This window comes from Rhinoderma darwinii, chromosome 4 (assembly GCF_050947455.1).
Source record: "Rhinoderma darwinii isolate aRhiDar2 chromosome 4, aRhiDar2.hap1, whole genome shotgun sequence".
Lineage (NCBI taxonomy): Eukaryota > Metazoa > Chordata > Amphibia > Anura > Rhinodermatidae > Rhinoderma > Rhinoderma darwinii.
The window spans coordinates 271,945,565-271,971,872 of NC_134690.1; the positions used below are offsets into that span (position 1 = coordinate 271,945,565).

The 26,308-nt window shown below is 43.9% G+C and overlaps 1 protein-coding gene and 1 long non-coding RNA gene across 3 annotated transcripts in view; one reads left to right on the plus strand and one right to left on the minus strand.

Annotated features, from left to right (window-relative positions):
• The window catches only part of LOC142761117 (uncharacterized), a 95,413-nt gene extending 93,809 nt beyond the window's left edge, over positions 1 to 1,604 (minus strand). For both annotated transcript variants that reach the window (XR_012883510.1, XR_012883511.1), the window contains exon 1: positions 1,417 to 1,604. This is a non-coding gene — a long non-coding RNA (uncharacterized LOC142761117). The remainder of the gene's footprint in view (positions 1 to 1,416) is intronic.
• The window catches only part of SLC2A12 (solute carrier family 2 member 12), an 83,011-nt gene that overhangs the window by 6,439 nt on the left and 50,264 nt on the right, over positions 1 to 26,308 (plus strand). The gene's annotated exons all lie outside the window — the stretch shown is intronic.

Here is a 26,308-nt window from a genome sequence, read left to right on the forward strand (position 1 = left end):
AGAAGTCCCTGCCTCGCTGTCGGACAACTGTCCCGTACTTTAATCATGCTGTCAGTACGGGACAGTTGTCTGGCAGTGAGGCAGGGACTCCTAGCGTCGTACATAACTATGATGATAGGAGCCCGGCTCCTTGCACTGTGTTCGGTCCGGTACTTGCCGCCGAAATACGTCTGTCAGTTACGGACGTAATGACCTCATGTGAACATACCCTAATAGTTACATCTTGGTATGAAATCACATCCTTTTTCTGGTATTATCCACTGTTGAAAATATAAATTTTTCCATTTCTGAGCTAAGCAGCCATGTTTTCTCTAATAGTCTTCTCTATCAGTAAGTTCCTGCGTGGCATATACGTGACAGGAGTATAAGTACCATTAGCGCAACCTGTAGAACTGCACAGGGCCTAGCAGAAAGGGGGCTCCTCTATTTTCAAAGCTTTAGGCTGTGTTCACACTGAGTTTATTGCAAGAGGAAAATTCCTCCTGCAAAAACTGCTCCAGACGTTTTTTGCACAGTGGTTTGACAAAAACTCGTCAAAACACTCGTCAAGGTTTTTTTTTTAACGTTTCTGACTGATTGAAATGGGGTTTTGGAGGTGGAAACCGCCTCAAGATGGGTCATGTCGCTTCTTTTTACCGCGATGCGGTTTTTTGCTCGCGGTAAAAAAAACCTTGTCCAACTCCCATTGAAATCAATGGGAGGCATTTTCGGGCAGTTTTTGACAAGTTTTGCGGAGCGGTTTCCGCACCAAAAAACTTGTCAAAAAAACTCTGTGAACAGGGCCTAAAGAGGACCTATCAATTCTGAGGAAAAACTAAGTAAGCGATGGTAGATCATTAGCAGAACAGAAGATTTTCCTATGTATTACAGGGACAGAGTTCTACTTCCTCATTTCTCATGAGATTCTAACCGCACTGTGAAATTTCCTACTTCTCTGGGAAGTACCAAGGAGAAGAGCTGACTCTATACAGCAACTTAATGGTAAAATTGAGCCATGTTGTCAGGTCAGGCCAAGAATAGGGGTGAGTGAATCAATCCTCTAACAAGAGCTATTCCCCTATTTTTCTCATAAATTCTCCGAAAGCAAATCCCAAACCTGGTGATTTAATTCACCAATGCATCCTATTTGCCGGAGAATCAGCTATTGGGTGCTCCCTTGCCTGGAGCTTGAACATTACTCCATACAGAATATTTTTTTTATTTTTTTATCAGCCATGTAAAAATGTTTCCCTTTGTATTATGCAGCCCAGATAGTGATGGAGGGACAGCTGCTTGTATAGAGTTAATTTGCTAGAGGAAGGGGAGACAGATTCTTATAAAGGGTTAATCTGAGTCTCTCACTGCATACACACAGAGACAGCAGCAACCACACACTGAGGAGAAAATAGGAGAGAAGCTCTGAGTGACAGCATTTACCTTCTGCTGCCATGGTGTGTCTAGTGAGAGGGACGACTCTTCAGATTAGCCAGCAGCAGTGGTGTAACAATCATGGTCGCAGGGAGTGCGACTAGGTACACAGGGGAATGGGGCCTGCCTGGATCCGCTTCTCCCATCAGGCCCTGGCACACAAGATCTGTGCTACGGAGCATACAAGGCCCTAATACTAAGCAGCATCAGGACGTTGTGTTCTGCGTCATATATAACGTCCTGGTGCTGAATCATGTCAGGACCTGTTATGCACCTCTGCACAGAACTTATGTGCCAGGTCCTGATGTGGCAGGGGGGCCTTGGGTGCCAGGCCCTGAAAACAAGAGAGGCCAGGATTAAGGAGTGGTGAAGTTTTTTTTTAATGTCTTATGGGGTCAGATTTAGGTCTGATCTGGGGAGTCCATGATCGTGTGGGCCTATTCAAAAGTGAGGCACATGGCCCAGCACAATCTAATTACTCCCCTCCCCAGCAGCCTTCTCCTCTAGATGCTCCATAGTACACAGGAAAATCATCTCATATTGTTGCAAATATAATTATATCCAGCATGAAGTAAGATAGCAGCACAGATCCCCCTTGTGTTTACTTGCTGCACACTAAGGCTGGGTTCACACGACCTATTTTCAGGTGTAAACGAGGCGTATTATGCCTCGATTTACGCCTGAAAATACGGCTCCTATACGTCGGCAAACATCTGCCCATTCATTTGAATGGGTTTGCTGACGTACTGTGCAGACGACCTGTCATTTACGCGTCGTCGTTTGACAGCTGTCAAATGACGACGTGTAAATTGACTGCCTCGGCAAAGAAGTGCAGGACACTTCTTTGCAACATAATTTGAGCCGTTATTCATTGAATTCAATGAAGAACAGCTCAAGATTACGGGCGTCAAAGATGCCTGGCATAATGCGAGGAGGAGCTTTTACGTCTGAAACTACGCAGACGTAAAAGGAAGCTAGCGTGTGCACATACCCTAACAGTTTCCCCTCATTCAGCGAACTTTCCCATCATAGAAGCGGGAAGTCTTACAAAAGTCTAAATCTCCTGAGACTTGGAATGCTCACAATGTGGAGAGCCAACTTCAGCTGAAGTCGTTTCAGCTCTTAATGGGCCAGAGCTTTTATCACTAAATTGGACATTTTTTTATTTATTTTCCTATTCATATATATTTGAGAAAGGTTTTATATTTTGGTCTTCTATTACTTTATGAGGTTTTCCCAAGATGTGAAAGGTCCACTTTAAGAACAGTGCTCCCTATTGTCCATGAGACTGCCTTGAAGTAACTCTACTAATAATTTATATTCATGACTCATAGCCATTCACGAAGATGACCTTACTGTCACATGGACCATTGCTATATAATGACTCTAAACACTGAAAGGGTATGCTTTAATAAAAATTATATTGTAAGGCAACACTATTCAGTGTGGAAGGTGTGGGTCATAATATGGAGAAAACATGCTTGTTACGCATCAGGTATCATATAAGGGTGAGTTCACAAGTAACGTATAAATACTGCAGAGTAGATGAGATTTCAACAAATCTCATCCACATGTTGCGTAAATGATCAGTGGAAAAAACGCTCAGAAATTGGGGAGGTAAAACCTGCAACAAATAGCAGATGTTCCGATTTTTGCGGAGCAAAAAGCTGCGATTCTGCAGCAAAAAATTGCAGCTCAGAAATAAAACAAACGTGTACTTACCCAGAATTCTGAGCTTCTTCGTCCAGGCTGGCCTCCTGGGATGACGTTTCGTCCCATGTGACCGCTGCAACCAATCACAGGCTGCAGCGGTCACATAGGATAAAACTTCATCCCAGGAGGCCGGCCTGCAGGACGGCAGAGGGTAAGTACTCACATTTTTTTCCCCCCTCTGCTGTTTGGCAGCGGACATTCTGGCCGAAAAACTGCACCTCAAGTTGGTGCGGTTTTTCAGCCAGCATTCCCTGCGGTCACCAGGGCAGATACACTGTGTACCTTTACACTGGGTATCCGCCCTGTGTGAACGTAGCCTAATAGTAAACTAATAAGGAAATAGGCAGGCGACTACATTTCCCAATTATTCTTTGTCTGCTGCCAGCATGCTTTACTTTCACAAAAGCATCGCACAAGCTATTGAAATTGGGATTAAGCTCTGCTACAAGAATCAGTGGACATGTTATCTAGGTGTAAACATATAAACAATTGTTCTGTATTGCTACAGGTAAAACCAAATAATAATAACCTGAACTAAAAATATTGGGTAATTGCCAAAATACCAAAAGTAACCACCATATTTTTTGGACTATTGGTTTCACACTTTTGCAGAGTTTTTTGCAGGCGGAAAATCGCTCTCCCTGCACGCCGATTTTCACTGCGTTTTTCACCCGCGGCCATTGAGCGCCGGGGGCAAAAAACGCAGTGAAATACTCTATCTCTGCCTCCCATTGATGTCAATGGGAGGTCAGAGGCGTAAACACCCGAAGATAGGGCATGTTCTTTCTTTTTCCCGCGAGACGGTTTTTCTGCTCGCGGGAATAAAAAATGCCTCCACCTGGGAGGCATTTTTGCCCGTTTTTTGGCGCGTTTTCCAAAGCGGTTTCCGCGTCAAAAAACTCAGTGTGAACTCCCCCTTAGGCTTCATGCACATGACCATGCCCATAATTACGACCGACTGTTTTTACGGGCCGTGTTCCCATTATAAAGTATAGGAACACGGTCCGTAAAAAAAAAAAAAGGACATGTCCTATTTTTTTAGGCAGGTTTCTAAGGCACAGACACCCTCCCATAGAAATACAGGAAGAGGGTGCACTGTAGAAACCTCACCCCCCCCCCCCCCGCTCCTTTTATGTGCTGGCACGTCATGGGTCGGGTAAGGATTGAGTAAGAGGCGGTCAGGGGGCCCGATGTAGCCGGATCCCTTGACTGCCGACTATAAGACACAGGGACTTTTTAGCAAGATTTATTCTAGTTAAAAACTGTGTCTTAGGCCCCATGCACACGACCGTAAAATCGCCCGTAATTACGGGCCCATTCATTTCTATGGCCGACGGTTTCTAGAGTGCTCACGCGATGAGCACGCTCTATACACTGCAGGTGTCAACTGTTTTTTACAGCTGACACGCTGCTCTAACGGCTAGGAACAGTGATCACGCTGTTCCTGGCCGTTTAACTAGTTAGATTTCGCGGTCAATAGCGACCGCAGCAATTATAGGGTTTTTTCCATGAAGGACATTTATGACAGATCCACAGGATATGTCATAAATGTCAATTAATGTCATAAATGGATATGTCATAAATGACCCGCACCTATCTCTAGAACGGCGGCCCCTAATCCCTGTTCTAGCTTTGTGTGCTCTACCGGCTAATTAATAAATGCAGAAGCAGCGTAGCATGCGAGCTACGCTGTTTCCGTAACTACTATTTAGTTCTATGGGAGTTACAGAAACAGCGTAACTCACTGAGATACGCTGTTTCCGTAACTCCCATTGAACTGAATAGTAGTTACGGAAACAGCGTAGCATGCTACGTTGCTTCCGTAACTGACATTCACCACTATGCGAGTTTACGGAAACAGGATAGCTCAACGAGTTATCCTGTTTCCATAACTCATCCATGTACTGCAGTGTATTGTACCAGCGATCCAAAAATTGCTGGTTCAAATCCCCTAGGGGAACTAGTGAAATGTGTAAAAAGAGTTAGGGCGGGTTCACACATGGCGGAATTTCACTTAAATTCCGCTGCGGACACTCCGCAGCGTTAATCCGCAGCGGAGCCGTTTCTCCATTGACTTTCACTTTAATTTAGCAGTGTTCGTTTACACGATGCGTACAATTCCGCTGCGGAGCATAGGCTGCGGAGCGGAATTTGGTGTCCGCAGCATGCTCTGTCTGTTGCGGAGCAGTGGCGGACTGGTTGCGGACTCATGGCGGAATTTCTCCATTGACTTCAATGGAGAGTCAAAATTCCGCAATGAAGTCCGCAGATCTTATGTGTGCTGCGGAGCGTATTGTTTTTACTACCATGACATTTCTTCATTCTGGCTGGACCTATGTATTTCTAGGTCTACAGCCAGACTGAGGAAGTCAATGGGGCTCCCGTAATGACGGGAGCGTTGCTAGGAGACGTCTGTAAATAGTCACTGTCCAGGGTGCTGAAAGAGTTACGCGATCGGCAGTAACTGTTTCTGCACCCGGGACAGTGACTACCGATCCCAATATACATGTATCTGTAAAAAAAAATATAAGTTCATACTTACCGAGAACTCCCTGCGTCTGTCTCCAGTCCGGCCTCCCAGGATGACGTTTCAGTGTAAGTGACGGCTGCAGCCAATCACAGGCCAAGCACAGGCTGCAGCGGTCACATGGACTGGAGCGTCATCCAGGGAGGTCGGGCTGGATGCCGAAAGAGGGACGCGTCACCAAGACAACGGGCGGTAAGTATGAATTTCTTTGACTTTCACTAGGGAAAGTGCTGTCCCTTCTCTCTATCCTGCACTGAATAGGGAGAAGGGAAGCACTTTTCCTGCAGTCCGCAGCGGCCAGTCCGCATCAATTTTCTGCACATTTTGTGCAGATCCGCAGCCGTAATCCGCAACCCGGATTAGGTGCGGCATTGATGCGGACAGTTGCGGAGGAATTCCGCCATGTGTGGTCATGCCCTTAAAAAAAAAAAAAAACTTTTTCCCCTGACTAATCTGTTATGATAATTATTTTTTAACAATAAAAATATACCCAGGACAGGACCACACATAGATTTTTTGAATACAACAGGTTGAATTTTGCTGTTCAATGTTTTGCAACAGTTGCAGTCCATAGTCATTGCGTAGCTATAAGTAGCTACTGTGATAAATGCAGTGAAACCTCTTCAAAATTACAACTTTTTGTGAAGACCACATCTGCGTAGACTAGATATTTCTGTGACTGATTTTCCATTCCATTCTGTTCCTTGCATATTGACTCTCTTCTCTGAGATGGCCACCCCTTGCGAACTGTCCATTAATTCACAAGCAGACCGCAAGTATAGGTGACTTTTGTCTAGGGTCGTAATTAAAAAAAAATCAATGGGTCGATGATCTTTTTTAAGCTGGAGGAGATTGTGAAAATTCTGCTAATGTTTTCATATTACTAATCTGACATATAGGTATTAACAAAAATGTACTCATCGAAATTTTTATTTCCTGGAGTCCGTAGGCAGCACAACACATATGGGTTTTAGTCCCCTAGGTACAACTAAGCAGAGACAGGTTAATTAGCAATAAGCATTAAGCAATTAATGACTTCCCCCTATAAGTATGTACCGGTAACCAGGCCCCAGCGTATTTTTATGAAGCAATAGCCATAAGTTCTGCCAGGGAGGGAAGCTTGTGCTGCCTATGGACTCCAGGAAATAAAAATTTTGGTGAGAAAATTTTCATTTTCCTGATCGTCCTTGGCAGCACAACACATATGGGACTTGCCAAGCAATAGCTATATGGGCGGGATAGCAGATGCCATTTCTTTTGCCAAATAGACAACCCTCTGATGCCAGTGAGTCAAGCCTGTAGTTCTTGACAAAGGTTGATGTGGATACCCGCGTAGCAGCTCTGCAGATTTGATCATGGGGAATATGCCCAACTTCTGCCCATGAGATATCTGTAGAGCATGTGGAATGTGCCCTGATTTGCAGAGGAGATTGAAGGTCACTGAGATGATAGCATTTCTCAATAGTTGACCTAATCCACCTGGCTAGGGTGGCTTTACTTGCTTTTTGCCCCTTACTAGGACCGGTATGTTGAAGGAACAGATTTTCTGCTTTCCTAAAAGACTTTGCCCTTTGAATAAAGGTGAGAACTGCTCTTCTCACGTCCAGTGTATGCCAATTTTCCTGATCTCCACCTTGGGGGTGAGGGAAAAGAACTGGCAATAATATTTCTTGATTTATATTCCTAAAGGAAGGAACTTTAGGCAAGAACCCAGGCATGTTACGTAGTAGAAGACAATCTCCCAGGTCTCTCAAATAGGGTTCTTTGAAGGAGAGGGCCTGAAGCTCGCTTATGCGCCTGGCCGACGTGATTGCCACCTGGAAGAAGGCCTTGAAGGAGAGAAATCTGATGGACGACTCTTGCATGGGTTCAAACGGTGGCTTTGTTAGAGCCAACACCACTACTGAAAGATCCCAGGAAGGAGAGGGTACATGAGAGACTGGGCTAAGGTTTCTTAAAGCCTTGAAGAAGGTCTTGGCCAATTGTTGGTTAGAGAAACGATTTTGCAGTTGGGCATTGATTGCCGTGAACTGCACCTTAAGGGTATTGAGCTTCAAACCTTTATTGAAGCCTTCCTGAAGGACAGTATTCAGAGAAACTGTGTTTGCTGAATTCTTAGAGCACCAGGAGTTGAACAGGGTCCAAACTCTGTTATATACTTTGACCGTTGAGGGGCGTCTGGCTGACAGCAAGGTGTTAATGACTTCAAACGAGAATTTACGTCAGATTCTCCCAGTCAGTCTCCAGGCCATGAGATGTAGACTGCGAGGGTTCGGGTGATACACCCCTTTTTGGGACAGGAGGTTCGGTGACACCGGTAGTTTCAGGAACCTGCCTTTCGAGAGAGACCATGCTAGGGAGAACCAGGCCCTGTGGGCCAAAATGGTAGGATTGCAATGGCTTCTGCTCTTTCGTCCCAAACTTTTCTCAATACTAAATTAAGTATTAAGGGGAGGGGAGGAAAAACATAGATTATTTTTTCCCTCCATCTGACAAACAGGCCATCTAATTCTACTGCATGGCACGTGTGGCACAGAGAACAGAAGCTGAGGACTTTGTTGTTCTCTTCTGATGCCAACACATCCAAGTCTGGCATTCCCCATGTGGCAGCTAAGCTGCTGAAAACCTGAGGGTTGAGACTCCACTCCCCTGGATGGAGGATATTGCGGCTGAGGAAATCTGCAGTGTGGTTCAACGAGCCCTGGATGTGTACTGCTGAAATTCCTAACGAATGTTGTTCTGCCCAACCCATAAGTCGTCTGCATTCGGCCGACATTGTTTATATAGAATACAGTTGCTAGGTTGTCCGACTGGACCAGAATCTGGGCATTTTCCAGATGAGATTGAAAGGACATTAGCGACAATCTCACTGCTCTGAGTTCCTTCATGTTGAAGGATAGTGACACTTCCTTTTGACTCCATCTGTTCTGAACCCATAGGTGATCTACCCCAGCCCCAGGAGGAGGCATCCATTGTGAGGACTTTCTGTGGTGGGGGAACAAGAGACTTGCCGGACTGGAGAGTGTCCGGGATTAACCATCAGTTGAGGTCTTGAAGGATGAAGTTGGAGACTTTGAAGAAAGCATCCAGATTTCTGAAATTTTTGTCCCAGGATCTGAGGATGTCGAGCTGTAATGATCTCATGTGGGCTTTGGCCCAGGGGACCGCATCTACGAATGAGGTCATTAGACCTAGGACTTTCATAGCTCCTCGAATTGATATATTTGGATGGCAAATAAGGCGTTCTTTTGAATCCCGAATTGCAATAATTCTCTCTGGAGACAACTTGGCTGTCATTGACTAGGAATTCACCATGAATCCTAAGAATTTCAGATTCTGTGATGGTGAGAGCTGTGACTTTCTGAAGTTCACCAGGAACCCTTGAAAGTGAAGAAATTCCAATGTGGTTTGGAGATATTCTTGGAGCAGGGATTTTGATGGCGCTTTTATTAGCCAGTCGTCCAAGTAAAGCACCACACATATCCCCTTCAGCCTCAGCGCTGCGGTTAGGACCACCACAATTTTTGTGAACACACGGGTTGCTGACTAAATCCCGTAGGGTAGGCAGGTGAACTGGTAGTGCTGTATTCCACCCTGCGTCTGGACCGCCAGTCGAAGGAACTTCTTGTGAGCGGCAAGAATAGGGACATGCAAGTATGCGTCTGTAAGGTCGATCGTTGCAAGAACATCGTTCATCTCTAGAAGGTTGATCACCGACCGGATAGTCTCCATCTTGAAAGTTCTCCTCATCAGATATTGATTGAGGAACGTCAGGTCTATTACCAGTCTCCAACTGCTGTCTGATTTGGGCACCGGAAACACTCTGGAGTAAACTCCTTGCCCCCTTTCTGAGACTGGAATATCTTGCAGGGCTGCTTTCTGGAGAAAAACCTGTAAAAGCTGATGGACTGTCGGATTGTGATGTCTGTTGAGGACAAAGTGGTCTGGGGGGAGCTTTTTGAACACCGAGTACCCTCTCTTGATGGTTGTCGTCACCCACTCGTCGGATGATGTCACCGACTACCGAGAGGAGAGTCGCTGAAGCCTTGCTCCTACCTGTCGCTTGGACTTTGATTGGGGTTTTTCTTCCGAAAGGAGGAAGGGTTTTCCCGCTTTGTTTTAAACGTGTGTTGAAACCTTCTTTTGAACTTTAGGGACCGTCTTTTCTGATCCTGGAAGTATCGCCTGGTAGTCTTCCTTTTAGGTTCAGGAAACCTGGCCCCTTTGCCTTCCCCTAAGGAATTCAAGATATCTGTAAGTTGGGGACCAAACAGGGATTCTGGCTGGAAAGGGAGGCTACAAAAATAATTTTTGGAGAGATTATCCCCTGACCATAATTTAAGCCAATGAGCCCTTCCGGCCACATTCGACAGGGACAAGGCCCAAGATGCACATCTGATGTTATCCAGCTGGGAGTCACATATGAACTCCGAGGCTGCCTTCATTACTGGGAGGGACTGGAGAATTTCTGCCCTTGGGACTCCTTCCTCTAGTTCCCTCGATAGGTGGCTTAGCCAGACCCGGAGTGCTCTAGCCATCGGTACTGAAGACAAGGAGGCCTTGCATGAGCACACTGCTGAAGTATACACCTTCTTCAGACGGGAATCCGCTTTGCGGTCCATAGGGTCTTCCAGCAGGGCTGATTCATCGGAAGGAAAAACGTCTGTCTTTGCCAATTTAACCACTGGCAAATCCAACTTTGGTATATTTTCCCATTCTTTGGAGCCAGATTTATCTAGCCTATAGAGGTTTTTGAACTGAGAGCCCAGTTCTGAATTCCTTTCGGGCTTATCCCAATCCCGTTTCATCCATTCCGTTGGGACAGGATGGCTGGGAAAATTTTTCCCCTTGGAAATAGGAAAATAGAACAGTCTGTCCTTTTTAGGTTTGTGCTCAACCTCTTTCCCCGTCTCCAATGTATCCTTCATCGCTTTGAGGAGATCATAGAGCTTTTCCTTACTCAGGATATAACATTCTTCAGGGTCATCAGAATCCGAAGTGTCAGAGACCACCTCTGAATCTAAACCTCCTGCTGAGGAGGAATCCTCCTGGTATTGAGGAGGTTGAGAGGAAGAGCACCTGGCCCTTTTAGCATGGTGTGATGTTTTGACATCTTCAAAAGCTACAGATAACTGTTGTTTGAACCATTGCATAAATCCCCTAGAATCCTCCCTGGGAGGGGAGGTGACTGGGGTGGAGCATGATATACATAGATCTGACACAGTGTCATCAGGCAGAGGCTGGAGACATTCCATGCAAAGCCTGTGCCTGGATTTGTGGGTCCTTTTCCTACCTTCTCTTCTAGCAGACATCTAGAGAAGAGTAGAAACAAATGTATGGTAGGAAATGTGCATAGTCATAAGCATAGAGACACATCAGGACCCATCAATGTAAACAGCCATACTGACCTTAGCAAGCAGAGGGCTGTCCGAAGGCAGAGCGCGCAATCTGTCAAACGAGACGCCGGCATTATGAGCCCGCTGCATTGGTGCGTCACATCCGGTGGCGGGGCCAAGCTGACATCACTTCTGCCCCCATCCATGCCTCTGTAACGCCGAGCAGCACTTACGGGTACCGGGAGAGCGCAGGCGGTCGGTCCGGCAATCCACCACAGACCTAGACGAACGGGGGATGCTCCGACAGGGAATCCTCCTCCCCTGCTACTGTATATATATATATACACACACAAATTGTATATATTTATATATAGTGCAGTGCTGGTCTATACAGTACTGCAATCTGGGAGTATCCATGCTGCAGATCATCCAGGATTAAAGTATAATTTCAAGTGGAATTGCTCTTTAAATGTACAATTTGAAATATGTAAAATCATTCACATGTAAAACTGCTGTTTATCAGTTGCTTCAGTGCACGCTGCATGACTCCATAGTTAAGGAATTAGGAATGTTTCTCAGCTTCTTAGGTTAATTTCACACCAGGTTTGGCCATTCCATTCCATAAATATACCCTAGAGATATACAACTGTATTTTTATACATCTGCATAGATCTGCCATTGTCTCCCTATAAAAAAAAATAATATGTGTACCACATGATATACTGTACTTCGTTTTGCATACAGTTGTATTAAAAAATGTGGTCAACTGAGCAATTCAATACAGTAGAGGCAAACGAATGCCAAATATAGGTTCTTTAAACAAACGTTTTAGTTAATGATATACTATGTTAAATGTGTTTGTTGGGAGAATTTGATCTGAAACATGGTGTGAATCGGGTTGTGGTTTTATTTACGTCATATTTATTTTATTTTATTTATCTATGCGGTTTAATTTTATGTCATATAGTACTTGCTGCCTTTGATTTCTACGGATAGTGTCCAGTTTGAAATATTTGACCTGTGGAATATTATGTGTCCGGCGTTCTCGCTCTATGTTCTGTAATCATCAGCTGTAAAATGCAATCTTTGTTGGAGTATGTATTAAAAACAGAAAAAAGAAATCAAACTTTTTTTTTATTGTTTGTCGGTTGATGTGTGCAAAAAGTGACATTTAGTATGGCAATAATTTGCACTATAACCACATGAGGCCCATTATGGGAAGCACGCCAGCTCTCTGTTGTTCAAATCCAATTAGAGTTTGTATGTTCTCCCGTGTTTGCTTAGTAGTTCTTCATGTTCTTTGTTTTTCTTTCACACATCGCAAGTGATGAGAGAAAGATTTCTCAATACTGTCATATGGATCAACTGGCACAAACTACACCAAATATATCAAAATAGCGCAAGCAGTGTAAAAATAAATTTTTTCAACTGGCTACTCATGTTCAACACTTGTCTCTTACTTTCAGTGCTGTATGGTACAGTTACACCAAACTTTTGTACCAAAAATTACAATATGATTTTTAATTTCGTAACTTTTGTATTTCTCTGTCAACATAGCCGTACGAGGACTTTTTGTTTTTAGTAAGACGAGGTATAGTTTTTACTATCACTATTTAAAGTACTGGGAAACCGGAGATTTCGCCTTTGGAGTTTTGTTATTATTCACCATACGGTATAAACTACATGGTAACTTTATTCTGTCAGTCAATACAATTAGGGTATGTTCACACTACAGCGTCCGTAACGGCCGAAATTACGGGGCTGTTTTCAGGTGAAAACAGCCCCATCATTTCAGCCGTAACGGCATGTGCAGGCGCTTGAACGTCGCGTCCATTACGGACATAACTGGAGCTGGTTTTCCATGGAGTCCATGGAAAACGGCTCCATTTACGTCTGAAGAAGTGACATGGCACTTCTTTGACGCGGGCGTCTTTTTTACGCCCCACCTTTTGACAGCGGGGCGTAAAAAAAATGACCGTCTGAACAGAACATCGTAAGACCCATTCAAATGAATGGGCAGTTGTTTGCCGACGCTATTGAGGCGCATTTTCGGACGTAATTCGGGGCTAAAACGCCCGAATTACGTCCGTAAATAGTGTGTGTGAACATACCCTTACGGACATACTAAATTGATATCGGATTTTTTATGATGTACTACATATACAAAAAAAAAATATTTCTTTTAAAAAACTTTTAATAGTTTGGACTTTTATGGATGCAACAATGCCAATTATGTTTACTTTTTTAAAAAAAAAATTACATTACTACAGGGTAAAAATGGGAAAAGGGAGGTTTATTGATCTTTTAATATTTTGAACTTTTTTTTTTAGTTCCCCCAGGTCACTTGAACAAGCAATAGCTTGATTGTGTACTGTGCTATTTACCTGCTCACTAGGAGCAGAGAGATGGTAGACCTGGGGGCCTTTATTAGGCCCCCATGCTGCCATGATAACCATATGCTGACAGAGGGGGCCACCCCACTCTTTTAAATGGGTTAGATGCCGCAGTTGCCATTAGCCATTAGTTATCTGCAGTACTGGCCAATAGATTATGGTGTCAGCTGTAATATACAGCTGACACCTGCAGCGTATGTAGTGGGCTCAGCCTCTCTTCATACAACTCCCCCCTTATAACGTACAGTTATGTCACATTCATCAAGGGGTTAATAAATTTCTCATATTTTCTGACTCTTCTTAGTCATGCTCCTCAATATTTTTGTATAATTTGAAACAATAATCTGGCACAATTTACTAAATCTCCCTAAATTCGCTTTACAATATATGTGTGTGTGCTTTAACAGAGACTCTGTACAGGGCTGTTGAATATGTTGGCGCCATATAAATAATAATCAGGGAAAAACAAGACATATTGAATCAAATAACCCTCATTACACTAGTCCATTTTAGTCCAGCTGGAAAAGAAACATAACTTGTTATAATAGAAAGAAAAGTTGGAGTAAGATGTGAAACATTTATTAAGAGGCAAACGCCTCTTAATAAATGTGTTGGATATTTCAGCCAGCCGTGCAATACAATTGTGGCTAAACTACCATGGCCTTGTGCCATTTATTCCACCCATTGGCATAAATTAGAAAAAAAATAGAGACTCATCTCACCACGCCCCAAGAGTCCCCACAGCATTCCAGCGCGGTTGATACAAGGTCCTGACACCAAGCAGTGTCAGGAACTTACACGCGATGCAGCACACAACGTCGTCCGTGCTGCATCCCATACAACGTCCTGACACTGCCCTGCATCAGTAGGAAAGCAGTAATTTTTATTTATTTAATTTTTTCTCCATTAAATTGACCAATGGTAGAGGTGGGGGAGTTATCTGATTGGGTGGAGCAATGTACAATACTTAACACTGGCCTCTAACTCTACCATATCACAGAGTGTGATCTACAACAGCTAGGAGCTGGTGTAGATTTCCACTATAATTTACACTAGTTTTCTGGCGTAATTTATAATAAATTTGTCGTGCTGGTGTGGCCCTGCCCCTTTCGGAAGCCATGTCCCCTTTCCACAAAAGTTACATAATTACATATTTAGTACGGCTGAAAAAGGACACATGTCCATCAAGTTCAACCCGGGAATGGGAAAGGGAAGGGAAAAATTTCTACACATAGCAGCTGATATTTTTTTGTTCTAGGAAATTATCTAAGCCTTTTTTAAAGCCATCTACTGTCCCTGCTGTGACCAGCTCCTGCGGTGACTATTCCACAGATACACAGTTCTCACAGTAAAGAAGGCTTGTCGCCTCTGCCGATTGAACCTTTTTTTCTCCAGACGGAGGGAGTGCCCCCTTGTTTTTTGAGGGGGTTTTACATGGAACAGGATTTCACCATATTTCTTGTATGTGCCATTCATATATTTATATAAGTTAATCATGTCCCCCCTTAGTCGTCTCTTTTCAAGGCTAAATAGGTTAAATTCTTTTAATATTTCCTCATAACTTAGATTCTTCATGCCCCTTATGAGCTTCGTTGCTCTTCTTTGTATTTTTTCCAACTCCAGGGCATCCTTTCTATGAACTGGAGCTCAGAATTGAACTGCATATTCTAGATGAGGCCTCACTAATGCTTTGTAAAGTGGTAATATTACATCCCTGTCCCGTGAGTCCATGCCTCTTTTAATACACAACAATATCTTGCTGGCCTTTGAAGCAGCTGATTGACATTGCATGCTGTTATTTAGTTTATGATCTACAAGTACACCCAGATCCTTCTCAACAAGTGACTCCCCCAGTGTAGCTCCCCCTAGGATATATGATGCATGCAGATTGTTGGCAAATGCATAACTTTACATTTATCTACATTAAACCTAATTTGCCAAGTGGATGCCCAAACACTTAGTGTGTTCAAATCAGCTTGTGATTCACAAACATCTTCCACAGACTGAACAATACTACATAGCTTGGTGTCACCTGCAAAAATAGAAATAGTGCTATTAATCCCATCCTCTATATCATTAATAAATAAGTTGAATAATAGTGGTCCCAGCACTGAACCCTGGGGTACACAACTTATAACCGGGGACCATTCAGAGTAGGAATCATTGACCACAACTCTCTGGATACGGTCCTTGAGCCAATTCTCAATCCAATTACAAACTATACTTTCTAAACCTATAATCCTTAATTTACCCATTAGACGTCTATGAGGGACAGTGTCAAATGCCTGTGCAAAGTCCAAAAACACTATATCGACAGCGGCCCCTCTGTCTAGACTTCTGCTCACCTCTTCATAAAAACAAATCAGGTCTGTCCTTAGTTGCGATGGCGGTGTAAAAAGGCCAAAAGTTTTTTGGGTTCTTTTGCAACTTTTCTATGGCAGAGAACAAGTGTAGAAAGGTTGATAAATTCCCCCTAAAGCATATTAAGTTATAAAATAATTTTGGATGAGACACATTGAATGTATTTGTTCTTATTTTAATAGGAAAAATTAAGTACTGGGACAACAAATTATTTTGCTCTCAAGGGGAAAGCAAGATTATCTTGTTGCCACTTTCCACTATCAATAAAAGCCACATCCTGGAAGATGTTGTTGCTCTGACCTAATTTCTACAAGGACCTTTTAGCTACTTTTACCTTGGCTAAACAGAACAAAAACATGTAACAGTACAAATAAACGGGAACTATATACTTACTTTTATTATTTACTGCTCTGGAAAGCATAGATAATCAAATGATAGGACCTTTTTATGTTCCCACAATATTCTCTGTGCAGCAACATTTTTTTTCTAGAGTTTCATCAATTAAACTGTATTCACTGAAAAGGGCAATCTTTCCTGAAACTCTGAGGGTATGTTCACACAGCTTATTTTCAGCCATTTTTCGAGCCGTAAACGCCCTGAAAAATAGCTGAAAAAACGGAAGCTGAACGCCTCCAAACATCTGCCCATTTATTTCAATGGGAAAAACGGCATTTCGTTCTGACGGGGTGTTTTTTTACACGGCCTGGTTGAAAAATCGGCGCGTAAAAGAACGCCTTATAAATAGAAGTACATGTCAATTCTAAAGCCATTTTTGGAGCCGTTTTTAATTTTCTCAATAGAAAAACAGCTCCAAAAACGAGCGAAAAAAACGCATCAATAGAACACTCGATGCTTAAAAAACGGTTGAAAATCAGAGGCTGTTTTCTCTTGAAAACAGCTACATATTTTACAGCCGTTTTAGTTTGCTGTGTGAACATGCCCTGACACTTTCTTAGATACATTGTACCAATCACTCCTCAGATGGTGCTATGTAGCCATCAGCATTTGGCGTCAGAGCTATGCACAGATCCTGTCGGCCACATTAAGTTCCTACTCCACATGCCGCAGTACGAGGCCTTCGTATGGCACTATATTACAGAGATATTCTGCCCAGAAGCAATACCTCCATACATACAGAGTCCGATGTAGCATGCAACAGTTTTTTCATATGAATCTAACAGAAAGATCCTCCATATGAAATTAAAACATACAAATGTACAGTATGGTCCCATAAATTGATATAAATGCCGTATTACGGACCGATACAATTATGAACTTGAACATAGCTGTAATAGCAGTGTGTGCAAAGCCTACAGGGTAGCTAATGCATTAATATCGTATTCAGTGCTCAAATGAATGGATACAGCTGCATGACCATCTTTGTTTCTCTTTCACCTTTGTTAAGCCAAAAATCAAAGGCTTGTATGGCAAAACTAGCTCAGATGGGGGTCTGTATGGAATTACAAGACGTTATTCCACAGCCACTGATTTGATAGGGTAGATGGCGATGTATAAGCAATTTGGCATTTGAATGGTCTCATCCCCGGATACAGTCTGAATTACTTTGGCCCCCAAGAGCACATGGATGTATTTTTGGTCCATGTTACATCTGCATATCTCTAACTAAAAAGTTAGCGGATCCCATCAAAGGAAAGCAAGAAAACTTAAAATATGGATTTGTACATAAACACATTACGTAAGAGAAGATTGTGTAGTGTACTTAGAAGGTGTGGGGCAGCCTGCCTGATCTCAGTATGGGCTTGATCAATTAGCTGCTGGCCGGCATGGTACACTACACGTAACCGCATGACTGGCAACTTATAAAAGCTTTATCTGTGTCTTAAAGGAAATGTCCAGGATTAAAATATATAATCAGCTTTTTTTTTCCTTAATGAAATGAGGATGAGCTGCAATACCAGACAAAGCCCATGGACAAGAGTGGTACTGTTTCTGGAAAAAGAGCAGATCATTTTTTCTAATCCTGTAAAACCTTAAAGGGGTTTTCCCACGAGAGACATTTATGACATATCCACAGGATGTGTCAAAAATGTCAGATAGATGCAGGTCCCACCTCCTGTAAATGTGTCATAAATGTCTCTCGTGGGAAAACCCCTTTAAATGTTAAATAATTATACCACCAGGACATATGCCACGTAACCAGTAGTCTATTTTTTTATTGCAACTTGCAAAATGGGATTGGGGTTTTATAAACATCACGATCTGTGGGTATGTGGACCCACTGGGCCGTACCACCGTAGCGGGATAGCACCTGGCCAAACAGTGTACCAAGTCAATGTCTATATAGTCCAAGCACAAGGGTACCTGTAATAGACAGTAGTAACGGCTAAGCTGAGATGGGATCTTGGCAGCAGACACCAGGCGTGGTGTAACACAGCAGGTGTGACCGATGGCACAACACGACTCTAACTTTCTAAAGCACAGGAACAACGGTAGCAAGGGATACAGGATACAGGTAGCGGGTACGGGAACACTGGGAACACTGGGAACACTGGGAACAGGATAACACTAAGGGACCATTTGCAAGACTAACATGGGTAAACACAACACAACGCTCAGGCAATGAGTAAAGGGGCAGGGCCCTTCTTACAGTCCATTATGATCATGGAAAAATTGATGATTATTTCATGTGCGTGCGCTGGCCCTTTAAGGCCGGGCATGAGCGTGTGCGCGCACCCTATGGGACACAGCACAACGGAGCAGAAGTGAGCGCTGGTGTCTCCTAGGGAGGAGATGCGGGCCAGCTCTCACAGATCCATGGCTGTGGCCATCGGGGGGTGAGTAATCCCGACGATCCACGGCCATGGATGCTACAATAAAACCTCTACCTAAAATATAAAGTCAGAAGCCATCTTAAAAGATCAGCAGCTTTTATTAGTGGACATCATCTGTTGTGTCATAAGTACTCAACAATTTGCCCCTTAATGACACTAGGCAATTGTGAAAGAGTAACTGTACTTATAGAAAACTTTTGATATGCCATAGTGAGATATGAGAAGTTTTGATCGGTGGAGGTTTGGCTGCTAAGACCCCTACCATTGGTGAAACTAAGGTGCTGAGCAAGGTGAAACTTCAGCTGTAATAGGCTCTCCTTGTCAGACGGAAGACAGGCTCATAGATGTTCTATGTGGGACCATTAAATAAAGACATGGACAGGAAGGTTTGGAATTTAATGGCCACAGCAGCCTTTTATTACAGAAAATACAGTAAATAAATGTAACCATTTAGTTTTAAACATTCAAAACAATAACATGAGCCTAACAGAGTCATACCATCCTTCATAACTGAAGACATATCATATAGCCCAAACAAAACTACACGAAGAACAGATGAAGTCCTTGAAGCTACATAATATCTGGTCTGGCGGCCATCTGACCACACCAATTTTACCCCCAGCCGTAAACCTGGCTCAGAGGCACCGATCAACACGTCAGAGCGGACATCCCCCAGGGCACTCTCCCAGTCTTCTCATTGCCGCCAGTTACCCTCATAGGACGACCACGTCGTGTTGGCCAACGACCTCCGGATCAGGTCACCCATCGCACACTAGATCCCACAAACTCTCTGGGCAATCCAAGTCACGTCCCTCCGCCTCTGGAGCCAGTTGCCGGAACAGAGCCCACTGTGAGCGAGAGAGAGCATCAGCAATTGAATTCTCAACCCCGGGCACATTACCGCCACCACCCAAGCATTCGAAGACAAACATGCTAACACCAGAAGACCCAATAAGCTAACCACCAGCAGGGAAGAAGCAAAAACATTCTTAATGGCCATCACCACCCCGAGGTTATCGCAATAAAAACTGAATTTTTTGTCCCTGAGCTGTTCCCCTAAACGGACCACAATAGGAAAAAACTTCATCAGGGCCTGGTTCATCATCAACCCCATTTCCACCAATTTCCACCCATTGCAGCACCCAAGAACCCACACACCATTGCCCCTGACAAATGCCCCAAAACCCCCGGACTCAGCGGCATCCATGAAGAGTTCCAGGTTCACGTTATTTAACACCCTTGACATCCTAAGCGACATTCCATTATACTTGCAAAGAAAACTCGCCAACACCCACAGGTACGCCCGGTAATCCTCAACCTGACGCACAAAATGATGTGGTTCGCGCACCCAAGCTGTAGCTGCCGCTAAGCGACGACAAAAAACCCTTCCCATCGGCATAATGCGGCACGCAAAATTGAGCTTGCCCAACAAGGACTGCAAATCTCTAAGAGATATCTTCTTAAAATGGCAAGCCCGCTTAGCAACCTGAAGAAGAGCCACCAGCTTATCATTAGGAAGTCAAAATTCTATAGCCACTGAGTCAATGGTAATGTCCAAAAAAACAGAGGGACATTCAAGGCCCCTCAGTTTTTTGGGAGCAAGAGGCACTTCGAAATCCTGAGCCAACTTGTGCAACGTCTGTAGCAAATTAGTACAAATTAGAGTCCCTGTCGGACCGACGCAAAAAAATTTGACGAGGTACTGAATAATGGAATCCACTCCCGTAACCTCCCTCACCTCCCACTCCAAGAATAAACTAAAAGCTTCAAAGTAGGTGCAGGAGATCTAACATCCCATGGGGAGGCAACGATCCACATAAGAAACCTCCCTCGCAGAAAACACCCCAACAGGGGCTGACTATCAGGAACGCTGCTTCTATGTCTGTCTTTGCCAACAGCGCCCCCATAATGTACAACCAAACCCAGGCCACCGCTGAATCATAAAACGTGTAAACCTCCGAACACAGGTCAATACCATCATTGACTGACGAAACCTTCGTATAGGATAAATGATGGATGAGGTGAAATTTATTTGCCTCCCGTTTTGGTACTCCCCCCAGTGGGCACACCCCCAAACTGTAAATAAAAAGGCTAGAAAAGGACCCAGACATACGACCCAAAGAATCCTCCTTGCTAAATTTTTCCCTAACAACCTTGGGATACTGATAAGCCAACTTAAGATTTTTTTGGAGGTAAAGGAGACTATGTGTGGCAGAGGTTGGATGCGAAAACTGAACGCAAAACCATCAGACAACAACGCGGCTCTGTCCCTATCCGGGTATTAACTTAAAAACTGAGCCATCCTTTCCAGTCTCACCGAAGTCACCCCCTTGACTAGTCACGCCTCCCACGGGAGGTGTCGCTGCAGTGAGATCAGGAATGTTTCATGTTACAAGATGCCCCAAATTTAGACCGGCCTTCATTAAACTGCCAACAAATCCCAATTTTGAACTAGGCCCCTGTGCTGACTAACCGGCATACCCTGCTGCCCACCCCACTCCCGGGAAAGGCCTGACCAGTCTTGACCGGGGAAGTTACCCTCAGCCACAATGCATTATCCTTGTGATCCCACCGGATATTAGTCCTAACCGCCTTCCGCCGAAACTGCTCATCATAATGCAGTCAGGCCTGGCCACCATAGACCTGATGAGCCTCGGCTATGGAGTCCATGTAACAAAATAGGGCGGAACAGTGTTCCGGCGCCTTTTCTCCAATTACGCTTGTCAATATCGCGAACGCCTGCAACCAGTTCACAAACGTTTGCGGTATAAGGCGCTGACGTTGCTTCTCCTCCTCCTTTTTTTGACTCTCATCCCGCTTGCATTTGTCCAAATTGAACTTTGTAAGCGGGAGGTGGGAAACATTTCAACATATTCGTCTTTCCAAATACGATCCCTAACCTCCTGCTTCAGGTGAGCCCATAGCGGGCCCTGAAAAACAAACTTAAACCTCGCCATGCGAACAATAGTTCAAGCGCACCCCTCCTCCTCCTTGTGGGAGTCGGTCTGTACAGGGACTGCCACCGCCTCCCAAAGCACAGTGGCACCACCTAATGGCGGGGACATTCGCTCGTGACCTACGGGTAATCCCAGGACGGATCGCCCCAGCAGCGGCGGGAGTTATGTCTGTGTTCAACTGCCGGTGACCCCTATCGAACCGCCCCACCAGCTCACCCCAACACCCCACTAACTTGGCCAAATTATCTCCCCCACACCCATGGGGATGACGACGGAACCCGTAGCGCCCCCAGATGCTAACACGTCCGACCCCCCCCCCCCCCCCGACATTTGAGAGATGAAAAAAGCAGAAAAGTGTAAAGGAGGAGTCAAACACTCTCCAGGCGGTACATAAGCTGTGATCCCGCCAGCCAAAATGACTTGTTTATGCTGCTGCTCGGGTTCGCCATCCTCCAAATCCTCACTTTGATGCCCGAAGCAGCACCCGCGACATCCAGGACTCACGTCGCAATCCTCGATAGACTGGGCTGGCACACTCAAGGCTACCATCTGACCGCTGTGAGACTTCCCGGGAAGAGGAAAGGCTAGCGCCACGCTGCCCAGCAAACTGCTGAAGCACTGCTGACCGCAGCCTGCAGCAGGTCCTCACCACTCCTCTCCTGACACGGTCATCTTGCTCCCGCCGGCTGGCCAGCCGCTGGGCTGGAGCATCACCAACAGTGGCCGCTGCGAAAACATACTACTGCATCGATCCAGGGGGAGGGGTTGCAGGCAGACTAGGCCACCCATCCCCTGATGCTGCCAACCCCGCTGTGGCTGAGGATTCCTCCCGGACCTAGGCCACTAGGAGAGAGCAGATTCATCTGCTGCTGGGCCCAGAGGGTCCCTAGAGGGACTTCCCCGGGCCCGGCTTGTCTCGTTCTCCAAAAATGCAGCAGGAGGCCCGACCAACGGCCACAGCAGCCACCCGGAGCTGAGAGAACAGCATGTCCACCGAGGCCATATTGAAAACCTTTCTCCTGTATGTGCTGCTCCGGAAAGGCTGCAGCACAGGAAGTTGTAAGAGTATAAACTCTAAGCCTCTCCCCTATATCTGTCTCCCCCTCCCCTATCACTCATACACAGGTGGCTATGAGCCGTTAACCCTTTCCCTCTTATCTCCTTCAAGTAGGCTTCTTGCACCTTCTCCAAGAAGACCACTGTGAAGGCACTGGTTCCCATTTGCTTCTTGTCTGATGCAAGCTTTGTTTCTATCCAGCCATATTTTAAGCAGACACGGACAGTTGAAAAAATATATATTCATTAAAACCACTCGCAGCTGAGTTTGGTACAGCATAGATTATTAAATATTTAGTGCAAGTTAGCACCAATTGACATCCAGAAATTGCGCCCTGCACCTCAGCCAAGTAGTCAGGGGAGAAAATGAATCCGGTTGACCTTCAAGTGGTCAACTATTTTGTTTCTCTCTGGCTTTACGCAATGTAGCAATCCCTGTTCTTATAATGTAGGATCCTTACAAGAAAATGTCTCAGGGGTGCCTTTGAGAGAGTGGGCACCCTTTCCAATGCAAACAGAGGTGTCAGCAAATCTTTGAAAATTGTGTCATACAGTCAGTTTTCTAAATATTTAGGCGTGATTTCAACCTTAATTTTTTTAGGGACCCAGGTAAGCCAGACTTTGCTATAATATAATCTATTTTCTATTAATATAATCTATTTTCAGAGTTATCCATTAGGGCCATCTAAGGCAGGAATGTCCTGAAAATTATTGCTGCTATCAATAAGTAATGGAGTAAATTGGTCTTCCAGCTCACTAATTCTGCTTTCCACTGCAGTGGTGTATTCAGCAACAGATGTTCTAGCATTGCTGGTATGGGCAAACAGTTTGAGCGCGGGCGCCTACTTCTCTGTGTTAATTGCCAATTTCTGGGGGTACTGGTGCCATGGACTGTCAATTCACGTGCCAGAAGTAGTAGCAGCAGAAAAGCAGAGCTGGGTGCATGCAAGGCCCGTTTTAGACAAAGTGTGGCCCTGGGCAAACGTAAAAGTGGGGCCCCAAATGCTGAATTACTGTATCAATAATGCAGTCAATTAAGAAGTCGGTATGCAGAGAACTGCATCACTGATTTCTAGCGCGTCTAGGAGTGCTGCAAGCCCCAAAGCATATGTCCCCCATCTCACACCAAAAAATTATCTATATACATGAACAGTTATTAAATCATACCACTGTACAAGATTAAATATTACCTGCATACTGTTACTGAACATAACTCACTATTATAAGACCAATATTACCCATAATAACACAATATAAGGTCCACATAATACTGCGACACCATAACCACATAGTGACAGAATAATATCCCCATACTGTTACTGAATAATACCGCCATACCATCACCACATAGTGACTGAATAATACCCCCACACTAGGGCCAGCTGCAGTTCCCTGTACAGCCAGGTGGCCGGAAGCACTACTATCCTAGGGATATGCCACATTCCTTCATAAAATGGGAATAACCCCTTAATTTGCACACTTCATTGACTTTAATAATCTGGCTTCTTTGCTTATTTGTACTGATTAGATTGCAGCAACAGGGCAAGCAGGTATACACGTTTTCCTGCCTGCAGTTGAATTGTGTATATGTAGAGCAAACAAAAGCCCTATACGCTATGTGGATGACATATTTACATTCTCATTATAATAGAGCAATGTTAGCAGTCATGTGTGTGATTCTGAGTTTTGACACCTGTGAGTTAGAACCTACACAAATAAAATAAAAGGTGCACAACTCTACTAAATGTGGTGCATTTAAATTGTCTGACTGTTTGAATTTCTTTTTATGCCTGCTATGAGCAGCCAGTCGTACATTTGCCTCTGACACTGAAAGTACATTGAAGGCTTGACTATGCCGTATATTCTTGCCTGTTTTCTTTTTTTGAGTGAGAGGACAAATGTTGAAAATGTTTTCACAATTTTCGATGCAAATTTTTATACTGGCAAATTTCTACCTAAAATCAGGATTTAAATAGTGAAGAATAAATTTGAAAAGAGGGTGAAGTTGGCAGTCCTCCATCTGGACTTTTGCTCTGAATAGTCCGCCGTAGAATTGAAGAAAAATAAGATAAATCCGGAGTTTTTGATAAAGTATAACTTTTACTTTGTCATTTAACCCCTTAAGGACACAGCCTACTTTGGGCCTTAAGGCTCAGTGCCCATTTTTCAAATCTGACATATTTCACTTAATATGGTAATAACTTCGGAATGCTTTTACCTATCCAAGCGATTCTGAGAGTTTTCTTGTGACACATTGGGCTTTTTTGTTAGTCATAAAATTTGGTCGATACAGAGAGTGTTTATTTGTGAAAAATAGCAACATTTTGAGAAAATGTTGAAAAATGAGCATATTTTTTAATTTAAATGTATCTGCCTGTAAGTCAGATGGTTATACCACACAAAAATAGTTACTAATAGTTTTACATTTCCCATATGTCTACTTTATGTTTGCATCATTTTTTGAACATTCTTTTATTTTTCTAGGATGTTACAAGGCTTAGAACATAACCAGCAATTTCTCATATTTTCAATAAAATTTCAAAAGCCTTTTTTTTAGGTACCAGTTCAGTTATGAAGTGGCTTTGAGGGGCCTATGTATTAAAAACCCCCATAAAACACCCCAATTTAAAAACTAGACTACTCAAAGTATTCAAAACAGCATTTAGAAAGTGTTTTAACCCTTTAGCCGTTTCACAGGAATTAAAGCAGAGTGGAGGTGAAATTTGCCAATTTCATTATTCTTTCAGAAATACAATTTTAATCAATTTTTTTCTGTAACACAGAAGGTTTGATCAGAGAAACACTACTAAATATGTATTGCCCAGAATCTGCACTTTTTAAAAATACCCCACATGTGGCCCTAATGTGCAAGTAGACTAGAACACAGGCCTAAGAAGCAAAGAAGCACCTAGTGCATTTTGGGGCCTCTTTTTTTATTAGAATATATTTTAGGCACCATGCCGGGTTTCAAGAGGTCTTGTGGTGTAGAAATACCCCAAAAGTGACCCCATTTTGGAAATGAAACCCCTCAAGGAATTCATTTATGGGTGTTGTGACCACTTAGACCGCACAGTTGTTCCACAGAACTTATTTGAATTGGGCTGCGAATTAAAAAAAATGAAACATTTTCCAATAATATGTAGTTTTTTTCTCAAAATTTCTTATTTTTACAAGGAATAAAATACCCAATTTTGTTGCCCAATTTCTCCTGAGTTTATCAATATCCCATTTGTGGTGATAAACTGCCGTTTGGGCCCATGGGAGGGCTCAGAATGGAAGGAGCGCTATGTGTTCTTTGGAGTCCAGATTTTGCTGGATTGGTTTTCGGGTGCCATGTCGCATTTGTCCAGAAGTGACCCCATTTTGGAAACTACACCACCCCTCAATGAATTTATTTATGGGTGTTGTGACAATTTAGACCCCATAGTTGTTCCACAGAACTAATTTGAATTGGGCTGTGAATTAAAAAAAATTGAATATTTTCCAATAATATGTAGTTTTTGCTCAAAATGTCTTATTTTTAACCCCTTCACGCAAAATCACGTAACTGTACGTGATGAGGGTTAAGGGGAAGTATGGAGCGAGCTCACGGGCTGAGCTCGCTCCATACACAGCGGGTGACGGCTGTTACACGCAGCCGACACTTCCCTGCAATGAGCGGAATCAAAGTTCACTTTCATTTCGCCCGTTTAACACCTTAAATGCTGCGATCAATCGCGACCGCGGTATTTAAAGTGTTAGAATCAGGGGGGCTCCCCCTCAAACA